The following is an 18,801-nucleotide window of genomic DNA, read 5'->3' as shown; positions in this document are numbered from 1 at the left end:
GAGCATGATTTTGTGCTCTGCAGGCACAAACTGGAGTGCTGGCTGCTGGCTCTTCTCTGTCAGCATGCGTGGTGGTGGCTCTTGGGGAGTACAGACCTGCCTTTCCAAAGGAGGAGAAGTAGGGAAATGTCTGCTCTGGTAGAACTCAGAAGGAACTGATACGTGGCTTGTTTGAAGTTCAGAGGGGTGAGATGCAGAGTTTGAAAACTTGTGTGTCCGTGCCTGCAAGATATTGAAGCATTTGATAAGTGCGCCTTTAACACAGTGCCTTAGCAACTGGTGTCGCCTAGTGTGGTCACCCATGGGGGTCCTTTAGATAGTAAGCTGCTATGCTTTATACACATCTGGTGTAACTTGCACTCTCTTCTGCCTGCTTTTGTTTCTGTTCAGAAATGGGCAGAGTTCTGCCGATGTGGCTGCGCCTTAGTGAAGGAGAGCGATTGCTGTTTGCCTTGGTACCAAATTCTGGCTTCTTGTTGCACTCTTTCTGGCACAGATTCCCTGCCTAAGAGACAGTTGTTCATCTTTGGTTTTTGTCCGAAGACAAATAGTTGAGAGAACAGTCAGTTCAGCACCAGGGACAGCATCAAATATATTGAGCGGCTGTGTTGCATATGCGTAATGGTTGCGTGCCTGCACAGACAGAGAATCACACAGAAGGGGAAACAGAAAACAAACTTGCAGGTGCCCCTCTGTTCCTAGTCCTTAGTTTTATAACTTGCTAAAAGGCTCTTCTGCCAGGAAAGTAGCCTGTTCAGCTTCAGTGCAACTGAGATCACACCCAAATCTTGGATAAGGCTAACGATCTTCTAAACCGTCTCAGTCTGGCTTTCTCCAGTTTGCGTAATAGGCAGCCTTAGCTGGGAATGAGACAGGAAAGTGTGGCCCATTTTTCTCGGCTCTCTTTGGCTTTTGAGACTGGAGCCTGCTTGTGCAGTGGGCGCTCTGAACCATGATGGGCTGAGGATCAGCAGCTGAAGCTCAGTCCAGGGAAGAGCTGCTGTGGGCCAGTCATGCAGCCAGCCAGAATGCAGAGCTAGCCTCTTCACGCTCTGCGCATGTCTGGGCTCGATTACTTAATGAAACAAAATAAAGCCGCTGGCCACTTGTTGGGTCCATGTAGGTTCATCTTTGATATTTACCTGTTGAACTTACCTGTTGAATTCTCTTTCAGGAATGCTTTTTCTCATCTCACCTAGTAAAGAAGAGAAAGAACTTCCTACTTTCTGAAGTTAGTGCATTTTCCCAATTTGGCCATTCATCCAATTTTGTAAAAACACACCTATTTCTGTGCCAGAATATTTATTGTGAGATATGGATATTCTCTGAAGTAAATAGTTCATATTTATTGAGAAGAGACTGTCTTTAATGTCTTTATAATGTATTGTAGCACCTAGTCACTTTGGACTTTATAATCTATTTATAAATATTTATTAAGATCTCTTTTTTGTATGTGGTCTTATACAGAGATTTCTCTTGAATTGTGGGTTTCCACTTTTTGCAATAGATCCAGAGGAGTTAGCCATGTTAGTCTGCAGTAGCAAAATAGAAAAGAGTCCAGTAGCACCTTTAATACTAACCAACTTTACTGTAGCATAGGCTCTCGAGAACGACACGAGGCAGGATCTGGATGCAAAGTCTGTCCCTCCAAAGATGGAGGTGAGAGTTTTATTAGCTTGTATTCAGGAAGTCCCGGATGCCCAAATATGGCTATAGCAACAGTTACAAGTTACACATTCCATTCTCAGCCAACTAAGCAAAATATGCTGTGATCAGACTTTTGCCTTATCTAGGAAGCATGACGGAAAGAAAGGTACATCATGAGCTTCTGAGCATAGGAGAATGTTACTTAGAGTGTATGGGAATGTTGTGCTCTGTGAATGATGAGAGAACAAGATGAAACATGTTACAACTACTTCCTGATTCCTGTTGTGTGCCAACTGACCAGGAGATCAGGAATGTAGAAATGTAAAGAGCAGTTAATGGAGGCTGTGTGGCATGCCTACTCCGGCCTACAGAGAACCACAGTCAGATTCATACCCTCCATGCATCTGACGAAGAGAACTGTGGTTCTCGAAAGCCTATGCTACAGTAAAGTTGGTTAGTCTTAAAGGTGCTACTGGACTCTTTTCACTTTTTGCAAAGTATATGTCTTTTAGGGGGGTTCCTTTGTTGTTGCTGGCTGAGCTTTGGCTGGGGGGGCAGAGACTGTGACGACGGGATCAAACACATCCCACCTTTCTGTCTCTGAACGCTGAAGTCTGGTTGACTTCTGCAGTCCCACACCTTTTATCTAGAAAAACTGAGTATGCAGCTGAGTTTGCAGGGCTTTACTTACTGATATATTAATAAAATTAAATATGTAAAATAAAAACAAATTCCATCCACTTCAGTCCTGTAGCGTAGAAAAGAGAATCCAGAAAGAGACAGAGAGAACACTGATCCAAGACAGGCTAGGAAATCTAATCAGAGCAGGTGGTAGCAGGCCAAATGGAACAGCAGTCTGATTCACTGCAACCTGGCAATAATCTAGAACAAACTGCCATCATGAAACCAAGTGAACTCTTGAGCCACTTTATTTGTATATCACAACCCCCACGATTGCGTTTTTCAAAATAGTCAGATCATTAAATGAGCGAAATAGTGGGAGTTGGGATGCTCTTATCAGCAGGTGGTGTGACAGAAAGGCTGACTGTAGGAGCTGGAGAAGGCTAGTTCTCAGCTCAGCCACAAACTCACAAGGGGGCCTGAGATAATCCACCCAATCAATGTCCTCGATCTGTAATGTGGGGCTGATTGTATTGCCCTCCTTACAGGGTTATATGAAAGGGTTTTCCTGTGTACTTTGAGTAGGGGGGCACTATCACAAAGCCAAAGCCTGTCCCCTCAAGCAGCCCCTCTCACTAACCTCCCTTGTTCTTTTCTAGGGCAAGAAAGTGTTTGTATTAAGCTGTGCCTGATCCCACAAACGCTGAGGCTGTCAGAATGACCACTGAATCAGAGACAGCTCAGGTGAGACTCTAGCTTAAAATCTGGGCCTAACACAACTTACTTGTATGCAATCTGGTACCCAAGATTCAGGATGATCTTGACAGGCTGGAAAACTGGGCTAAAACTAAGAAAATACATTTCAACAGAGATACACGTAAACTTCTGTATTGGGTAGGAAAAACCAAAGACATAATTATAGGATGAGGGGGACTTGTCTTGTCAGTAGTGCATATGAAGAGCATCTAGGGGGCTTAATAGATCACACACTGGACATAAGTCAGCAGTGTGATGCAGTAGATAAAAAGGCAAATGCGATTCTAGGCTGTATCCACAGAAATATGGTATCCGGATCTAACAAAGTGATGGTATCGCTTTGCTCTGGTTAGACCTCACTCTGAGTACTGTGCTCAGTTTTTGGCATGACAGTTTAAGAAGGATGTTGACAAGCTGTAACATGCTCAAAGGAGCAATTCAAAGATGGAGAGTGTCTAGAGGGTTGGACCAGAAACACTGGGACAAAATTAAAGCAAAAGATTTTTTGGCCAAACACTAGGAAGGACTCCCTGACAGAGTGGTTTCTTGGGGGAACAGGCTTCCTCAGAAGGTGCCGAGCTCTCCTTCCTTGGAAGCATTTAAGAAGAGGCTAGATAGTCACCTGCCACCAATGTGAATATATGCAGATTGGCAGAGGGAGGGCATGAAGGGATGAGCCTGTGCTGGGCTCTCTCACAGCACTCAGTACTGCAGTTCACTCCACCCTCTGTGGTGCAGCTACTGTCCAATCTGATTATACTCCACTCATCCATCCTGCCCCCTCCTTCTGTCCTCAGAGGCCTCCATTTAAACTAACATTAATAAATTAACCCACATTAGCAAGCAGAAAAGAAGCCTAAAGTATTTAAATACAAAACATTACAGATCCCCCACTTTTTCGTAGCAGAACACTGTCTCTCCCAGAAGGGCAGCATGTAGCATCCCTTTCGCAATGCAGTACCCCTTGGGAGTCTCTGCCATTGCCTCTGCTAAAGTCGGATCCTCTTCTTCCCTTTTGTCAGGCACACAATTGTTCTCCGGTCTGATGTCAACTCTCACGGACTTGGTCTTGACTTCCTGGTCTCTGATCACCCCTACTCAGTCTTGGCTGGACATCCACCTCAGATCACTCTCCATCACTGGCTGATCTCGTCTTGGTACTTGTTTCTGGGTGCCGGTCATCTGTTTTCTCGGGTCTGTGTACTTGAATCGGTTCACTTTTATCACCTGTTACTCTAGTCCGGTTATTTGTCACTGGCCATTAGTCAGCATGGGTTGCTCTGGTCTGGGAACTTTCCTCTGGTCACTGACCTACACCTCACACTGAGAAATCTGCAACAGTGTTCTCTTTGTTTTTTATGAGTGGCTACTAAAATTGCATTCATGGATACACCAGGACATTCTCTGTAATAATGCGTTGTTTTTTCTAATTGTTTGCAGCCATTTCAAAGAATGGTGGTCTCCTAATAATGTGTGTTTAGTGCCAAATATAATGCTTGGAGGGAGCCCATATGATGGCTAGGCACATTTTCTGAACAGGTGAATAGTTTTGCAATCTGTCATTTAGCTTACGGCTCAGATAAGACACATGATGTCTTAGACAATGTTGGTTTTGCTTCAGAACTGCTCCCTGACTGGCATCAGTTGCTATGATGAATTGCATAAAATACTCTGGGGCTCACAGCACAGGCTTCGATATGAAGGCTTCTTTTAAAGACTGAAAAGCCTCTTGACACTTCTCTGCCTACTTTACTGTGGGGTGGGTTGCCCTTCCTCATGAGGTTATGTAGGGGAACTGCAATCTCCCCAAAATTTGGGATGAATCATCTATAGATACCTTCCGTTCTGTGGAGTACACTCACTTGTTTTTTGGTCTGTGATATGGCTAGTTTCTTAATTGCTTCCTCTGTGTCCTATAACAGTGGTATGTTCCCACTTCCTATTCTGTGTCTCAGATATATGATTTCTGGTAACCCCAAGTGGCATTTGTTAGCATTTACTGTCAAGACTGCCTTTTTCAAAACAGAGATGTTTTTCTAAGTGTATGAGGTGCCCTGGGAAGTTTTTGGTGAATGTGGGTATATCATCAATGAAAGTCAGTGCAAAATTGTATAAACGCGAGTAGATCTTTGTTGCAACTGGCTGGCTGTGCCTTCTCCCTGTGAATGCACTGTTCTGATGCAGTGTTCTGGAATTCTACCCCAAGGTCCTAAATGTACGTTCCCATCGAAGTGTACATTCTGCTCAAGGCCAGCATGCCCACCCAGACTCACAATGACTGAAAATCCTGCCTAGGGCCCCCGCCCCTTACAGTTTGAGCTTCTGCCACTGACAACATTTTCTGTTCTTGTGGTTAAAATGTATTTCTTGTACTGGCCTGTGGTCCCTTGGAAGGGAAAGGCAGGAAGTAGAATATGAAAATAATAAAACTGCAACTTTGCAGTCACTCATGTGGGGGAGAACCAAGGAACCAGCCACCTTGAAACCTACATGCAACAGGAACAGTAAAAATGACAAACGTATATAAAATTAACCAATAATGTGCATGTTTCAATATATATCACATCTGCCCCATCTGAAGAACACAATAATGGTTTTGCAAAAAATGTCAAGGATTTCTTTTTTTTTTTTTAATGGAGGGGGCAAGGGGGGTGACCAAAGATCACGTGGTATTATACAGGGGATTGGTTGCACGTTTCCTATCATTTGCTTTTTTCAGTCTCCTTGGCAGTCGAGTTCTACCGTGTTGATACCTGGGCACCACAGCCAGCCTTAGGGGCATCGGCAAACCCGGCAACCCAGCCGTTTGGGGGTTAGTCAATTTCACTTCTGAGAGCGGTGGAGTCAGACTGAACTCTTTGGCATACTGTGCTGGCGGCCTCTCCAATGGTTTGCTGAGGGCGATGCATTCTGTCATCTCGAGCAGCTCCACAAAATGCACTGTTAGCTGGTGTGCCTGGAGGACAGGGGGCAAAAGTGTCACATCCAGGCCTTGTGCACTGTGCTCCAAAGCATTTGCATGCTCTCTCTGGCCACAGATGGCAGGAAGCGGGTCAACGGAGGCTGGGCTGGCGCAGGAAGAGAGAGTGTCCTTTAACATATCCAGGCAACCGAGCGTGGTTAAGGACGCTGATCGTTTCATGTGGGAAGGCGTGGTGAGGCCTGCTTGCTGGATCTGGGCCTCCATTTCCTTTGCGCATTGTTTCACTGAGCAAGGGCTGCCACTCATGTCTTGCATGCTGTCACTGCTGGCGCTGTGGGGGAGGCTGCAGCAAAGAGAGGAGGCAGCCATGGTTTCTGGAGCTGCCCCAGCAGATGGGTCTAGCTGACAGGGCATGTTTAAGTCCCCCAGGCTTCACTGTGCTAGGGCCCCCTTGCTCCTTCAGCGAAAGGTGTCCCCTCACTCCTCAAATGCAAACTGTCCGTTTCCAGCATAGCCCTGCAAAGGGGCAGGCTCTGGGTCTGAGCTTGTGCTGTCCTGCGTGACCCCCTTTAAGCAAACAAAGTGCTTGGGAGCAAGGCAATCTGAGTGCAGTGGGGGCGGACAGCTTACCTGGCTCACTAACAGTGAAGCTTCCGGGTCTGTCAATGCCCCAAAGTCCTCCTCCTCAAGACTCCCCAAGGAGAAGACAGCTTTCTTGAAGTCCCCATGCTCCAGTCTTGAAGGCCTCAATAACAGTCAAGAGGATTTTCAGAGCATAATGGTGCATTGCAGTTCTCATCAACCATGGATGCTGCAACTATCACCTGGGCTTTCTCTGGCACCTCAGATTCATGGTTCTGCTCTGTTGCTGGGAAATCTGCTCCAGAGAGACTGGGCAACCTGGCCACATGGGTGTACTCGATAATCTCAATTCTCTTTGGGAGAAGGCAAGGAGCAGGGATCTTTTTGTGGCCTTCCATTGAAATCACTGTTCTTTGCTCTTTGGCCAACCCTGAGACCTCTGCATGAGAGCTCTCCAACAGGTCATCCTGAGGGGGAGAGACAGACAGCGCAGTGGGCTGTTCGGAACCCGTCTCATTCTTGGTGTACCCAACTCTTGCAGCCTCCTTATCCCTGGAGGTCTGGGCCAGCTCAGGAGATGGTTCTTCATCCTTGCCCTTCAAGGATGCATCAGCCGCTGCTGATTCGTTCTTGGAGTTCTTGTGGATGGGTAATGGCGCAACAGGGGAGGCGTGTTGGAGTTCCTGTTCCTGCCAGAGGCACTCCTCAAACTCCAGGGTGGCACGCTGCACAGAGCCTGGGCACCAGTTGGGCCCAGGATTCAGATGACTCTCCAGCGAGTCTTCTGTCAAGTTGTCACTCTCTTCCAGCTTAGCGCGAGGCATCTGTGGGACTGACATGCTTCCTTGATCCAGTTTCAAAGGCTCTCTGGCTGCCTCCTTTGGCAGCAAGCTGGCTCCTTCTCCATGCTCAGGTTTCCCAGGTTTATTGTCCCAGGCCCAGAAGTAGAATAGTTTTGTGGTCAGGAGGACTAGAGACTTGTCTTAAGGACAGATGCTTTGGCTGCCAAATTCTTTTCTCTATTCCGTTCACTCCAGCTGTGCCTGAAACAAACATTCAACTGGGTGGATGGACTCCTGGTCCAAAATTTGCTGACTGAAAGCCACTGAGGCAGACTCAAACTCTGGCCCGACCACTTTTAGGCCTAGCAAGCTTGATTAGGCAGACAGTTTCCCTGTTTATTGCAAAATTGCAAAAGCTTAATTTTAAAGAACTGTAATATTTGATAACCCTTTCTGCTACATCAGTGTAGCAGCAAAGAAAAGAAGAACTTGCAGCCTCAGAGCAACACAGGCCATCATGAGGGTGGGTGGAAAACAGGCAGAGACCCCATCCAAGAGATCTGGTGGGTGGCCTCAGGTTGAGGACCCCCTTCAAGGACCTGAAAGTGTCACTCACATCCTGATTGGTCATGTCCCAGTATGGCCTCTCTCAAAAGGACGTCACTTCCCACATCACAATGCCATAACTCCAGACATCGCTTGCTGAAGTGAATTTGTGGAAGGTGATGACTTTGGGAGCTGTCCATCGGATTGAGATATTCCCACCCCAAGGAAGAGATTCAGGGAATCTGTTGAGCAGCCAGTACAACCACGACACCGGACCCTGTTCCCACCCTCCTCAACAATGGAAAAGTCCTTGTTCTTGCTTCACTTGTGTTAATGCATTTGGGGCTATATCCTCCTTTCCCCACAAAGCTGGGAGTTCTCCCTCTCCTGCTCCCTGCTGCTTCCACTTCCTTTCCATTCCAGTACACTCCCCCCTCCAGATACCCCAGCTCCGGCTTCTTCCCCCACTATCCCTCATCCCCTCTATCCAGTCCTGAACCCTCTGACCTAATTGTAAGACACCATTCCCAGCCCAGAGAACTCTGTGGTCCTCTCTCTGCTCTTTGCCCAACTGCCCAGTATTTTTTATATATATACATTACATTTTTATATATATATATATCCATCCATGTGCATGTATATAAAGTCTCAGCACTTATTAGGGTTCCAGGATGAGTTTACATAGAATGAAGCAACACTTCCATCTTATTTGCCCCTAAAATGGGTCCCCACTGCGGTGAACTTTGACACAGACTCATTCAGAAAAAATGACAAAAAAAAATATTTACACCGAAACTTTGTCCTGCACAAAAGGAAGTCACAGAAAGGGCAAAGTCCAAGAGAGTATACGGAAATCAAAAAAATCAAATGTCCCAGAATCCAGGCAACTAACGTGCTTGCCAGGACACTGACAGGGGCCAGAGAGATGGCTGAGGGCTTCAGGATGCTGCCAGGCCCCCATTTCCAGCTCCATGTGGGGGCAGCGTCATTGGAGGGAGTAACATGGATTTCAGCCTCCCGGGCATGCTGGCAATCTCCAGGTCCTGAGATTCACAAGATTTTATCAAGCAGGCAAACTCAAGGACTCCTTCCCCATTGTTACTGAAGCCGTAAGCTTTGATCACATCCTGCTGGATCTGAGTGGCCACAGGCAGCCAGGAACTGTAACATTTTGCCCATGTCATCCCCTGCTTGCTGGCTGAACACGCCCATTTTGTGATATCACTTCAGTTACCTCCCTTCCACAAAACTGTCCCTTCCTGTGAAGTCACTCTTGGCCCCATTTAAACTTAAAAAAACCCTCGCTTTCTGCCCCCCATTGTTTCACACATCACATCACTTGTAGACTAGTTGCTCAGTGAAATGCATGTTCCTGCAGGCTTGTGGTTCCTGCTGATGGCACCTGATGAGGGCCCAGAGGTTTACATTCCTGCCCCATCCATTTTCCTAATCTGCAAAGCAGTGGCATAGACCAATTAGTTAGCCTTAAAGGGGGGAAGCTACAAAAAGGAGAGCTTTACAATGGGTCTCAACTTCATATTTGTATAGTCTGGCATATAGCAATGTCAAGAAAACTTGTAAATACTAATTGAATGTAAACAAACATGGTAAACAAACCATTCTCTTAACATCCCTAACAAATGCAGGCAGAAACTGCTGTATTCTCTTCCCATATGAATGGGGAGTTTTCCCCAGCCAAAAGTGAAGAGCTTTGTCATCTCTTTATGCCATTATCTATAGTTTTCCTGTATTAGTCCAAAACATAGCCCTTTTAGAATGTAAAGAGTTAAGAACACAATCCATTTAAAAAGTCAGCTTTCACTCTGCTTGGTATGGTATACCAGCAAAACGGTGATAATGTTTAGCTGTATAGGTCAGATTATCTTTATGGCTTAAAAAATACTAGTTTGTGGGGGAGGGGAACCATGTGCTAAGTTTGGCTGCAATGAATGCAAAGTCCCAGCGATGCCAATGTTATAGGTACTTCATATTTAATATTTCTCTCTTAATATTTCTCCCAGGGAAACGTAAAGTGCTTAACTTGGCTGCATTGAGTTCTTCATTTCTTGTTGCTTATCAATCATATATCTGAATATGCTACTGTCAACTCTTATTCTGCTCAGCAAAAATCCGTTTTGTCATTCAATTGAGAATTTTTTTAGCATCCCATAATCGAAAGGATGGCTGCGTCTCTTGTTGAGATGTAAAAGAGAAATGTACCATTGGATTCATACTGATTTCATATTGGTCTTAATGGAACTTCTTAAAGGCTGGCACAGGAATTCCTTTTGACAAGGAATTTTTAAAACTCAGATTAAGGGCTGTTAACACAATGACCAGTGCACATTCAATTTGTATGAAACGTTGCCCTGTACATGTCATTTTCTTGCTTTGTGTATCCTCTGTGCACAGGATTACACACAGAGCCATTGCTGCACAGCACTGGACAAGAATGGGGAGGTCAGGATGTAGTGATGCCATCTCTGGCACTGGACAAGCATGATCTGGAGGTGGCAGTTTACACATGGTTCAAGGGCCTTTGTGCCCGAGCACACAGAAGGCCAGCAATGCAGGTGACATAAATGGCCCAGGAAGATGTGTAGGAGCAGGTCCCTAGAGGCAACAGTCTGCCATGGGTGATGCCAACATGGCAGAGGAGTTAGATGCTAGCTCTGTGTAATGCATGTTCCTGCAGGCTTGTGGTTCTTGCTGAGTACCTAATGAGGGCCCAGAGGTTTACATTCCTGCCCCATCCATTTTCCTAATCTTCAAAGTAGTGGCATAGGCCAATCAGTTAGCATTAAATGAGGGAAAGCTACCAAGAGGAGAGCTTTACAGTGGGTCTCTTCACTTCTTATTTGTATAGCCTTGCATATAGCAATGTCAAGAAACCTTGTAAATACTATTTGATTCTACTCTCTTGGTTCAAGAAAACAATTTTCTTTACATCCCTAAGAAATGCAGGCACAAGCTGCTGTATTCTCTACCCATATGATGGGTCAGTCCTTCCTTGCCAGCAGTGTAGAGCTTTGTCATGTGTTTATGCAGTTATCTGCAGTTCTCCTGTATTAGTCCAAAACAGCCCTTTTTGAATGTAAAGTGTAGGTACACAATCCATTTCAAAAGTCACAGAAGAGCAGTCTGGGAAGCAGGATAAACGTGAGGCCATCTTTTGCATTTCTATCTCACTATTCTGAATATTCAGAATACAGGAGAATTATTTCAAGGCACTGAGTGCCAGGGATTTTAATTGGGTGCAAGAGAGGCCCAGGCAAAGAGCCAGAGATTGAAGAGATGGGAGATCTGGCAGCCACCTCTGCCAATGCTGCAGGCAGCCATGCTGAGATGAAGCACAGCGAGCAGCACCCGTGGATCCCCTGCCCAATTTAGAGGTGGACGCTTCATAACTTGACTGCGGGAGCAAAAAAGTCTACCATCTTAAAGTTTTTAAAAAAAAGTGGAGAGAATTTGTTGGAGAGGCAGCTGCCAATTCCCCCGTGACTATCCTGTTCCAAAGGGGGAGGGTGAAAGGAAGAAGGGAGAAGACAATAACATGGAATAATTCTCCAGGCAGAGAGTCAATAAGATTTTTCATTTGCTTCAGAAAAGCATCTATGGCATCTTGTGCCAGCTAAAGATGCTGCTGAATCTGGAGGTTTAAGAAATCACATTTGTAGATGCTCTCAACTGCTGGCACAATGTCAATACCTACAGTCAAAAATTCTTCAAACTTCAGAAAGGGATTAAAACAGCTGACAACATCAAGTAATCTGACCTTCTCTGAAGGATGCAGCAATTCATCCATTAAAGAAGTGGGGTTGATGAAGTTTTCAGAAGAATTCTCTATTTTTGGAGTCAGGTGAACACTCATAGTTTGAGTACTTTGTGTAGCAAGAACTGCTCGTTTCTCATCTTTTTCGAGTGCCTTCCTTTTCCCACCAATTTGAAAATACTCCTGACACACACTGCAACACCATTCAATACGGCCCTCCTTCACAGGTTTTAGTCCAGTGATTGTCTGCCAGGGTTTTCATTGCCTCAGCATATTCACAGTTTCCTCATCCTCACAATGTTCACGCCAGATTTTGTCAAAGTCTCCCACTTCACAGTATTTCTTGTGCAGGTGCCGGTGCTTATTATTACTCCTGACTCTTCCCATCAAAATCGCCATGCTATGATGCTGAAAAGCTGGAAAATTGCAGTAGAATCCCTGGGCTTTAAATGTTTCAAATATTCCAAGTTTTCTCACATGCATCTCATTGCATTTAGAAAGATCTCACTTAAAAGTACTAGTTACTTTGTGAGCAGGAACTCGGTGTTCCTGCGGTGTTATATATCCCCCAGCATTTCAACAGTGTAGATGAAGAGGAGTTTTTGAACTCTGCTTGCTATATCTGGTCAGATGTTGCAGATGAACCACTAGCATACAGCTTCATGGAATTCCCAGATGCTCCTCATGATTCAGATTCTGGGGAGAGCCAGGCCAGCTCAATCCCTTTCTGTGAGCCAGAAGATCCTATTTTACTTCTAAGTTAATGTAACAATTAAAAATCTGGTTCAGAATCTCGTTACCATGAAACTAAATCTGCCATAATGACATCTGTTCCTGTACAAAAAAGGAAATACAAAAGGTTCTGAGAACTCACTTTTTTTTTCTTCTAAGAAATTTTAAAATTTATTGTATTGAGAATTGGAAGTGCGTGTGTTATGTAGAATGGCTTGTCTAATAGCATAAACAGGGTTTACTCAAATGTTTGTATAACTGATATGTATTCAAAAGTATTGCTGCATCTCTTGTTGAGATGTAAAAGAGAAATGTACCGTTGGATTCATACTGGTTTAATATTGGTCTTAAAGGAACTTCTGCATAGTTACTCAATTCAGCTTTAAGGTTAAACACTGAACAAACTCACAAAGGTGGGGAAGGAATCAAGAATGTCAGAGGCCAAGCCCACCCCACCAGCTTTGGAAAGTAGGACTGGTCGATTGATTTGAAGCAATTTTTGGCAGAAGAAAGTTTTACTGAGCAAATCGTAAGATCAGTGCTAAATGTTCTTTTCCTATAAGGAACTATAGGAGTTAGACTGGGACCTTGGTTTTCCTGAGAGCCATGCTCTGTGAATCAGGAAGCAAGGAGAGGCTATGCACACATGCACACAACATGGCCACGAACTAATCGGGATTCCCAGAAAAAGAAGCATCTTAATCAGCCCTGCTTCTGTTCGTGTCATTTTAAAAAAATATTTTTTAAAGGGAAGGAAGAGTAAACATTGTTTTTCAAAAAAACCCACCAAAATTTCTGTAAACAAGGCAGTGCCCCCAACACAGGAGCCCCTTCCCTCCCCGCACAAAAATTTAAAAAAACCCAGAAGCCTATTGAAAGTGCAGAACCTGCCAGGGGCACCAGGCTGGGTTCAAAATCTTGGCTGCATCCTGGCTTTGCCCATCCTCCTCGTCCTTGGTCAGGTGCTTGATTGTGGCTGGGTGGTCTTCCAGGCACTGTGGAGCAATCCCCTGGCCCTGACATCAGCCACTAGGAAATGCTGCATGCAAACAGCTGCTTCCTCATCACAGTATTGCCAGGCAGGAAGCAGACCGAGTCTGTGCAGAGCGAGAAAGGCTCAAACGCACGTATGATCAGCAAAAAGCACAAATGGAACCAATTCAAAGGAAAACCACATGACAGACACATGCACACTTAAAGCAAGCTGACTCTGGAGAGGCTTTTGAAACTGCCCAAAGCACTAGCTGGGAGTTTCCATACATAACTTTTTTCACATTATAGAATTGGTCTGTATGATTCAAGTATTCCAACTGGCATGTTTGAAGGTAACACAAAATTGGGAAAATGTACACAAAAGTAAGTGTTTCCGCAGGTGACCCCTGGAAGATACAGGTGGTCTGGGATTGGGGGGGGTGAGTCCAAATTCAGTGCTGTGTCCTTGCAGCTTCTGAGGTCACAATTTCATTCGCTGAAGGAGGAAAGAGGGTTACACGGAATCCCCCCTGCCCCCAGGTGGTCCACAGAGAGGAATGCATTGAGTGGAGAGGGGCTGCCCATGCCCTGGCTGTCGCTGCTGCCCAGGGAGCCCCCCCAGAGGCTGGCGGAATAGTTAGTGCTCCCCCAGAGGGATGTGGCAGGGAGCTCCCCACTACTGGCTCCTGACTGCCCTGCACCATTCCAGTGATTGCACAGGTCGCTGCGGCTGGGGAAAGCATGGGAGCCATCCATGGGCGCCAGCTGGCTCTGGCTGGTGCCCAGGGCTTGCCAGGTTGGAAAGGAGCTTCTTAAAGGCTGGCACAGAAATTCTTTTCCTTTTGACAAGAATGAGACTGTAATCAGTTTTAAGTGGATTTTGTTCTGATGCAGTGATCTGGAGTTCTTCCCCAAGTTCCTAAATGTACATTCCTATCCAAATGTATTCTGCTAAAGGTCAGCATGCCTACCCAGACCCACAATAACTGAAAATCCTGCCTAGGGCCCCTCCCCTTACAGTTCTAGCTTCTGCCACCGACAACATTTTCTGTTCTTGTGGTTAAAATCTATTTCTTGTACTAGCCTGTAGTCCCTTGTAAGGGAAAGGCAGGAAATAGAATAGTTCTGTGGTCAAGAGGACTAGCTACTTGTCTTAAGGACAGAGAGAGAACTACAACTCTGAAAAATAAAAAAAACATTCAAAATGGTTGCAAAAACACTCTAATGGGTGAATCCAAAACCATTTGTAGCTGTAGCTATTGTAATTCATAGTATGTCTAATAGTACTTCCATGAAAGATAGGGAATTCAATACTTCTCTTTTGCTAGTCAGACTAGCTAAATGAGAAACCTCTACCACAGTTGTAGTATTACACCATTATGTTTCACACACATTGAACTTTTTATTACTGGAAAAAGTATACTTAAGATGTTACATGCTCCTATGTTTATAGTAGAATAGATAGTCTCCCTCAACAAGGTGTTTCCACTGCATTCTAAAACACACAGTAGGAAAAGGGAGATGCCCCACCATGATTCACAAAATAGCAAACCATGGTTTTTCACTACAGAAATATATCTATGGGACATTGTTGTGTTCATGTGCTCTACTCTCTCAGTATGAGGCTAATAAATAGAGTGGTTTTGTATCTATCATAGTTTATGATTCAGCCAAAATGACAAGCTAAGATTTAGTCTCTATCCTCTAAATCAAGATTTAAGTTGCTTTTAAGACAGAACCAACCATAGCTGTGATTTGCATGAAATGATATGCTGAGCATAGCAATATTTGTAATTTCCTGGACAAGAGCAAGGAGAAGCGAGAGTGCTTACATTCATTTACACAATGATAACTAGCATTGTCCCTTGGAGAGAAACTGGTTGACATGAAGTGAATATGACTGAGAACCATTGGTGGATGTACGTCATGGGTTATCAATAGGAGATGGCAAAGTTTTTTTTTTTTTTTAAAGCTGACCAATGCTAGTGCTTTCTTGGATTCATTTCAATATCTATACTAATGCAGTGTTCCAACTGCTGGACTGAATACATTAATATATTCTGAAGATTCATGTTATCTCCCCAAACATAAAATACATAATCTGACAGACAGAATGAGGTATTATGTTACATACAATGACAGACCTTTTCCCCATTTCTTTTTCAAGGATCTTATACAACTTAGTATCAAATTTCATTAAATGTTTACAAATAGGGTAAGGTTTGGTTTTATAAACATCCAGGAACATCATGGAAAAAAATCTCGAGAACAGTTATCTAAACAGCAAAAGACATTGCAGTAAAATACACTGCTATGCTGGCATCTCTTGTCTTGCACAAAACATTCTGTAATAGTATTACTTTTTAAAACCCACCTGTGACTTCAAGCCCTGCTAGGACAATGACACCACCGTAAGGGCAAGGCCTGCAGAGACAGTTGGCAGGCTATACTACAATGTGCCAATACCTGTTAAAAAGGACATGTCAGCAGAAACTGTTAAAACGCAGGTGGGGTGGCATGCTATCAGTGCAGCATTATTCATAGAGAAACTTTCTATTCTTACTTGGTAAATACTGGGAATCCCCCTGTAATGACTGGACTGAGGTAAATCAGTCTGTCACACTATCCAATGCTGACACACTGCCCAACTCTAGATTTTTGATTGTTCGGGAGCTTTAATAGCATGTGAGGTGGGACCACGCCGATACAGAAGGGGTTACACATGGTCAACATGTGGCTTTGGCCACCAGCATGCTCACGCTTTGGGGGGGGGGGGAGCCCCCACCTGCCAGCACAGCCCTCTAGCTGGGTCGTCTCCTGCACCCAAAGATCGTCTCTGCGCCCGGTTGGATCCAGGCTGTGCTGCAACCCAATCAACCTCTCCCCCCCCCAGTCCCACTCCACTCCCCATTTTGAACACCTGGGGAAAGTCTCCTAGTTCGCTTTCTTCTTCCTCTCCTAACCTGGCCTTTAGAATAGCCAAAGCAAGTTGCCTGTTCAGGAGGCATGGCCATAAATGCACCCCCTCTGCAGCATGGGGGGGGGGGAGACACTTCCCTCCCCCTCCCCAGTTACTGAGACAGAAGCAATGAGTATGCATGGAGGCTGGGTGGTCTGAAAATATTTAACATTAAAAGGAGGTGTGAGGACTAGAATGCCGCTTTACAGGTGTGTCCTGCCCACGGCGCCCCCAGTCCCACCCTGCCCCTGGAAGTTTCCCGGCATCTCCACCTACATCCTGGAATGGCTGCAATTTCAGCACCACTGCTGCCATCTGTGGAAGGGAGCTGCAGGAGTCCACAACCCGCCCCCCCCCCTGCAGAGCAAACCAGCTGGGCAGGAGCAAGAAAAGGGAGGCCAGAAAGTGCTCAGGGCAAGGGTAACCAATTTCCCATTTCAGTCTCTTTTGGGGAAGGCAAAGTTAGCGGGGAAGAGGATGTGCGGGGAGGATAGATGAGGGGAAGCTCCAGGATCCCGCCCTCCTCCCACAAGACTGTTTTTTATCTTGCTCAGCTACTTGCAGGCTGTTCATCTCTGCTGCTGGTGCTGCTGCTGTTGCCACCACCCCCCCCCAGGGGGGGGGGAGAGACTGCTGGTTACAGTCCCAGCCAGCAGCTGTGTTGGAAGGGGGGGCTGGGGTGGGAGCAGCTGCAGCTGTCGCCTCCATTTCTGGTGACGAGTCCTGTGCAAGAACCAGTTCCAAAGGCTGTCCTTCGGCAGAGCCACCTTGGCCGGTGGAGCTTCCAGGCTCTGGTGTGCTGGGTGCCTGCTCTGTGGGAGTGGCTGCCTCCATAATCTTCTGCCACACCTCTTGGATCTTGAGCTGCAGGCAAACCTTGGTGTTGAATATGTCGGGAGTACTGGGCCTGGAAGGCTGCAGTGGCTTGGGCTGTGGAAAAAGAACATGGCATCTGTGAGTGATGCCAGAAAAGAGTTCTGTTTGGGGCTCAGATCAGTCAACCAGCATGCCTTCTAAAAAGCAAAAATGGTTCACAACCTGTGAGAATGAGGGCTCCCTCTGCTTTCTGGCTGAGATATGGCAGCCATTTCCTGAGAGCCACGTAGACACCGGGGAAGCGTCTACACTGGAACTAGGAGATTTAGCAGAACTCTGAGTGCAAGCTATTTTGAGCAAATGCCAGATTTCTCTCTGCATCTGCATCACAGAAATGTTGGCTTCCTTGATATTATTCAGAGCCACTTCAATCTTGGGCAGCAAATCAGTTATGTTCTGCTTGCAGCCTAACAGCTTGCTAAGATGTCTGTAGAGTTCCTTGAACACCCAGTCCTGACTCTGAGCCATCTGAGTGATGATCTTCACCATCTCTGTGCTGTCGCTGTAGGAATGATCTGGGGCCCAGGGCTTTAACTGCTTGTAGAGTTCTATCGGTCTTTGTATATCGCCTTGACGCCGTGCATGGGGGTTCCTTCACAATTCTACTATCTCTGTATGCAAAGGCATGATCTGGTCATCGAGGTAGCCAATATCTCCAGCCTGTTCACACTGCAAGGCTTTCTCTTCCATTTCTTTCCAGGCTTTCAGCATTTTTTCTGAGGATAATCCCGTAGGTTATTTGATCACTGTATCTTTCCAAGTCAAGGTGGATGCTCTGCTGGAAGAACTGCTGTGATGCTGACACCATGTTGTTTTTCATTTTGGTTAAATTGGCATTGTATCTAAGAAGACTCAGCATGGCAGCTCTCTGCCCTCGGAACATTCAGCTATAATCTTCTTTCAGTCCCATCACGTAGTACACAGCTTCAGCCCATATCTTACAAAGTTGCAAAATAGGCAACTGAATTTTGCTGTCCTGTACAATGCAGGTTCCTAGAAGAAAAGGGACCATCATATATAGTTTTGCTTTTAATGAACAAATAAACCATGTAGCTATCCCAGTCTCTTATGCCATCAATAATACACTCAGAGGCTGGCTCCTGGGGGTCCAGGCATATCCGCATTTTGAGAAGTTCCTGGTTGACTGTGCTTATGCCAGTCTCAGACTCAATCCGACACTGAAGTGAATGGAAACTTTCCTCATAATGCACCGGAAAAGACAAGATCTTGGTCAATTTAAAATACTCATTTTTTTCCTTTAAAAAAATGCCCTGGTGGCTCTATACCTTAAAGAATTTTAGGGGGGGGCTCAACAGGAAAGATAACCACTAAAAGTAAAGTTGCCCCAGTGTATTAATATTTTAGAAATCCCCCCATCCCCACAAAGAGGTTTTTTAATGTTTTTTATATATATAACTTTGTATGTGTATAGACAAGTAAAAAGTGTTCAAGATTACCACTACCCCCAAATTTTTCAGGCTTTCGAGGGAGGCAAAATAAAATAAAATTTACAGAGTTTCAAGGAAGAAAAGGGAATCGACAACAGTAGCAAGATAATCTCTGAGTTAAGGCAGCAAAACCAGTCCCCCACCCGTAAGTCTGTCTGTCCTGGGAAGAGAGGGGGCCAGCATCA

General features: G+C 45.4%; 3 pseudogenes; all 3 read right to left on the bottom strand.

The window, feature by feature from the left end:
• Positions 1-5,686: 5,686 nt before the first annotated feature.
• LOC129331939 (protein phosphatase Slingshot homolog 2-like) lies at positions 5,687-7,942 on the bottom strand (annotated as a pseudogene).
• An 853-nt stretch (positions 7,943-8,795) lies between these two features.
• Positions 8,796-12,020, bottom strand: LOC129331938 (S-adenosylmethionine sensor upstream of mTORC1-like; annotated as a pseudogene).
• A 1,802-nt stretch (positions 12,021-13,822) lies between these two features.
• Positions 13,823-18,799, bottom strand: LOC129331937 (inhibitor of nuclear factor kappa-B kinase subunit alpha-like; annotated as a pseudogene).
• Between the last annotated feature and the right edge of the window lie 2 nt (positions 18,800-18,801).

Source organism: Eublepharis macularius, chromosome 6 (assembly GCF_028583425.1).
Source record: "Eublepharis macularius isolate TG4126 chromosome 6, MPM_Emac_v1.0, whole genome shotgun sequence".
Taxonomy (NCBI): Eukaryota; Metazoa; Chordata; class Lepidosauria; order Squamata; family Eublepharidae; genus Eublepharis; species Eublepharis macularius.
This window is presented reverse-complemented; position numbering and strand designations above follow the sequence as displayed.